The sequence below is a fragment of the Beta vulgaris genome, chromosome 2, assembly GCF_026745355.1.
Source record: "Beta vulgaris subsp. vulgaris cultivar EL10 chromosome 2, EL10.2, whole genome shotgun sequence".
In the NCBI taxonomy this organism is placed as follows: domain Eukaryota; kingdom Viridiplantae; phylum Streptophyta; class Magnoliopsida; order Caryophyllales; family Amaranthaceae; genus Beta; species Beta vulgaris.
In genome coordinates, this window is record NC_079203.1 from 25,232,335 (window position 1) to 25,237,669 (window position 5,335).

General features: G+C 31.6%; 1 long non-coding RNA gene across 1 annotated transcript; it reads left to right on the forward strand.

Annotated features, from left to right (window-relative positions):
- The first annotated feature begins 1,893 nt into the window (after window positions 1-1,893).
- On the forward strand, window positions 1,894-4,962 carry LOC125494949 (uncharacterized). The gene is made up of 2 exons (XR_007271152.1): window positions 1,894-4,432; window positions 4,666-4,962. It is a non-coding gene; the product is annotated as an uncharacterized LOC125494949 (long non-coding RNA).
- The last annotated feature ends 373 nt before the right edge of the window (window positions 4,963-5,335 follow it).

Here is a 5,335-nt window from a genome sequence, read left to right on the forward strand (position 1 = left end):
GTAAATAAAAATCAATAAAAATTATCATAAAAAATCAAAATCAAAGAGGTTAATTGATTTTTAATTTTCTCAAATATATAAACAAACATGAATTTCAAAGCCCATTCAAGGAAGTGAAGATCAAGGACCATCATTGTGAAGATCAAGATTGAAGATTTGTATAGATCATAGTTTTTGTACATATTGTTGTAATAGTAGTTTCTTTGTAAATAATTATTGCATCACTCAATTAATAAAAAAACATGTAGATGTTTATGCATAATTTTCATAAAAAATTCCACAACTCTTTTCAATAAAATGAGCAACCAATATTACACATATTGCATGTTGGGCCAAAACATCATAGTATATGAATCACATGACCCAATCTCAATTAAGAGGAAAAATTACAAATCTAACTAAGTTAAATTGTATGATGATCCATCTTTTTAAAAATGTGTTCTCTATATTCAAATGGATTAATCATATAATTTGACATAATTAGATTGGTAATTATGATCTCCGAATTGATTTTAGGCCGTTTCACGTGTCTCACTTTAAATGGCCAAATTTCAATTAGCCAAACACAAGTCTCCAAATTCAATCTCAAATTGATCATTTCTCTCTGAATGAGTTAATAATCTTCAATTAAGATTATTTCTCAAAAGACTTCAATTAGGAAGCAAACCTTTTAATACCTCTCGGATATCATAAACGTTATCAACATTAAGGTGGTTATTTCAATCCTCGGTAAATCGCTAAATAGAGCGGTTAACTCAAGTTTCATTTAATCACTATTTAGGGTCATTAGCTTCAATATCATCTAATCAAGTACTAATTAGAGTGATTACTTCAAACCCTAATAACCGTTAATTAGGACGATTATTTTTCTCATTTAATCACTAATTAGAGTGATTATCTTAAACCTTGATTAACTACCAATTAGGGTGATTAGCTTAACCTTTCATCATATTTGATCACTAATTAGAGTGATTATCTTAAACCTTAATAATAATCAATTAGGGTGATTATTTCCTAACCTTCATTATTAATCACTAATCAAGGTGATTATCTTTCCATTTTAATCACTAATTAGGGTGATTACTTATTTCCTTCCTTATTAATCACTAATAAGGTGATTATTTTAATTTTTCATATTTGATCACTAATTAAGGTGATTATCTTAATATGATTTCAATCACTAATTGGAGTGATTACCTCATTTTAGATAGATTTGTTTAATTCTAAAAGTGAGTTATTCATAATCTATTCCCCTCTCTTCTTCCCCTAGTAGAATCGGCTATTTAGGGTGAGACATATGCTTGAACTACGACGGACTTGATCCCGCAATGATTGGTACGTAGTGCAACTTCAGTGCTCAAACCTACCATGTACAAATGTTATATTGGTCCTAAATAGAAATGGTTAATGTGTATATGTGCAAATTATGTGATTCTCTTTCTTTTTAATAGCCATGATTACTTTAAAATGGAAAATAACGCATTTAGTAAGAGCCTATTCTTTAGAACGGAAGAGGAGACGAGTTCCAGACGTTCGCACCTATTAACATAAACCCCAAACTCTTTCTCAGGGTACGAAAGACTAATTTTCAGAAAAGCCTTATCCATATGAAGTCATCATCGTTTTAAATGATTTTTCTTGAAATTGGTTTTAAAACGATTTATTAAATAAATTTGTCCCTATTAAGATGTTAATAGGCACTACTACAAATATGGGCAAAGTGACCACCCATAAGAGACCACTTTGATGACATAAGTGATTATTTAGCAAAAAACACCTAATTTCTTAGACAAGAGGTCTCTTATGTTATGATAAAAGGACCTCCTTTTTAGACATGTGGTCTTTTTGCACACCCTTAAAATCACAAATATAAAAGAAACCACTTATTTTTGTTAAGTGGTTATTTTGATTTTATATCCATCTAGAGAAAATATGATTTATAAAATATATATTAGCGGGTATGGTGATGAATGATAAATTGAAAAGGAAAAAAAGGCGCCTGAAATTTTTAAACAAGAAAGTGAGGAATAAACTTATTCCAATTTCAGAAAAAAAAACCCTAATTAAAGGAATACATCATCTCTCGTCGGTATACTCTGTTCCATTACCAGCCTACCACCACCGCATTATCACTGGTATTGTGAGCATTTCTAGGTTCTTTTTTGTTTAGATTGAAATTTTAAAATTTGTCCTTTTTATTTGCTGTTTAATTCTTGATTTCAGCATGTGAAAATATAGTAAATACTGCATATAATATGATTAAGGGTTTTTTAATGATTGTACTATTTTGCTAAAGTTTTCATCTTTAGATAACATGAACTTTTATTAAAGTTCTCTTTTTATGAACCCTAATCACTAATTAGGCTTGATTGAAGGGGAGATGGGATATTTTGGCATAAAGAAGTGAATTTGGTTACTTTTGAAAATGGGGTTTAGCTTTAATTAGTATTGCTGAAAACCAAATACTTAGTTGTTTTCTGTTCCTTTTACAAGGAAGATACAAGGGGCATTATTGATGCTTCCTTTTGAATACATATGAGGCTTTACGAATCACGGTAAATACTATCATAAGGGTCATCGTTGAGTAAGAGGGTTTGTTGCCTGAAAACTTGTGAAATCTTATTGAGTGGCACTGCTGTTAAAAATCTTTCTGAAGTTAGAAATTGACGTTAAGCTCGGTGTGTGAGACAGTGAGATCAGATTTGGTAATTCTGAGAATTTCTTCGTGGATAATAGTAATATGGTGCTTTGAGCCGTCTATCTTAGCTTATGCTTCAACTACTAGTTGGAAATACTTTGAGAATGTCTTTATCAGAGAGCTGAAGAAGGTTTGCAGTCGTGAATTTTTTTCCTGATTCATTTTTTATAAATGGATTTTGATGATTATTGAAGGAAGCTCCCTGCGTAAGTATTCATTGTGAAGTCATCTGCAGCTTTATAAAGCTTATGTCTTTACCCATTTTTTTTATAAAGAGAGGACTGTAAATGAGTTGGCTGCTCATAATGCTTTAGAATTGCTTTAAGGGTTTCTTTTACTAGCTTTATGGCAGCTGATTGGTCAAGTTTAGGCTTTTCACTAGCTGCACTTTGGATATCATTATCTTCCCTTTGATCCATGCTGTAAATATATGGAGTTATGCTATGTCATTCGTTTCTTGACAGTTGTTTGTATCACAACCATCTTCTTCTTCATTGAATCCATTAGCTCGCTGCTGCTCATTGATGGATGCTTCATTTGATGCAACCTGCTAGTAAATCGGGTTCCACAAACTGGTATATCTCCGTTTATTGAAGAAAATACTGGTCATACCACCAACCAGGTTGACTTCATAATCCCTGTTAGAAGATTGGGATGGAACCTTGAGAGTGTTCCTAGGTTCTTTAACCCATACCCTCATCACTGAATGATATATTATTAACACAAGCTGCCCTTGAACTCTTCTCAGATAACACCAAAGTAGACTCTGAACTGTTGATCTCATCCGATTCTTGCAGAATTTTGTCATCTGGAGGAAATTGTACAAGTTTAAAATTTCAGAATTCAGTTGTTTGTATGGTGTAGCATGTTTATATCCTCTGATTGCAATAAAAATGAAAGGAAAACTAATTTAAATACTTGTTGTGCTTGGCTGATGTTCATTATCTTCTTTTGCAAAATTTTTCACAGGAACAACCTGTTCATTAGATGATAATACATCTTGCTGAAATTTCACAAATTGTTTCGTCTCTCCATACATTGGGGTAGACACACTTTTCACAAAATAATTCATGTTGCTATTCTTTTCCATCTTTAGAGTGACTGTTTCAAATGCTGCAACAAGTTGTGCTACTCTTCTTTGCTGATCAGGATCTAGCTTAGAAATTACTTGTCTAAACGCATTATCAAACATCCATTCTTCAGTATTTTTTTCTTTCGTTCATGCTTAAATGTCTTAGATGTACTCTCTTTTTCTGTGAGGTTTCTCATGGCAAGCTTAAACTGAATTGTGGGACTTCTTCAAGCTTGCCTTGGCGTCTGTGTCATGGTCTTGTAGGTATTTTTAATTCCAAGAATATCATCTTTTCTATATTACTTTTCTAATTCAACACTTGATCCATTGTTTTGCTCTTCTGCATATGATTTCTGTCCGAGATTATTCAGTCCACTATGATGAACTATTTGATACTAACTCTTGGCCTTGACAGCTTCTGATGAAACTTAACTTTTCTTGATGTGTCTATTAATTCATTTAGTTCTTTTAGTGAATTGATTTTTTGTTGCTACCTTCTATATGTAGCTGGTATAAGTTAATGAACAAATGTAATTAACTTTTATTTTCCTTGTCAAACATATATTTTGTTCCAGGTTGGAGAATGTCTATTATTGGTTGCTTGTTATAGCATCTGGGGATGCTTGAAGTTCACATGCTGCTGTTGATGCTCTCTCCATATGGTTGGAAATGGATTTATTTTAATGCTTATCATTTATTAGTTTTGTTTCTCAAATTCTCTATGAATCCTTCTATTTCATATTATTTGTCTTCTAAGGTTATGCACACATATTGAGATTTTTTCGATCTGCTACATTGATAAATTATTTCAGGCCTAGATGGGTGGATAAATTGTTTTGTCGTAGCATATTTTGCAGCTTGTACGTTTATCTTTCTAACGTTTTATACTTTGCAGTACTTTGGCGAAGTTGCAACTGAATTTTCTCAAAATAAGCTTGATGAGCTCGTAGACTTGTGAAGAAGAATCAGAAGATAATAACCATTTTAATTAGGATATGTGTATTTTCTTTTTGAGCGGGATTAGGGAGGTGCTTTTATGTTTGTACACGTGAATTGGATGAAACAGGCCTAGGTGCTCTATTATTTTTTTATAACTTAGTTGAATTTTTGGAATCTTCTAACATTATATTGATATACATGTGATTTTGTAGTGAATGATATTGAATGAATGAAAAGGTATTCCAATTATCAAGTCATTTGAATTATCTCAATACAAGTGCCTAGATGTTCTATATGTAAATTACTTATGGATTATGAAAGACACGCATAGAGCAGATAAAATTGATTAGGAAGCTATATGTATTATAATATGGAAATATTATTGTTTTTTTTTTTAAAAAAATAAGGTTAAAGAGACCACCTTTTTCTTTCAGGTGGTGTTTTCGAGAATGATTAAAAAGACCACCTACATATTAAAAAAGATCTATTTGTAAGATAAAAAAAACCACCTATCTGCAAAATGTGGTGCCTTATTCTTCTTCTTTTTTTCCTATTTAAATTCATAAATAACCGCTTATTTTAAGGAAGTGGTCTCTTCTATCAAATTAAGAAACCACCCGCAATAA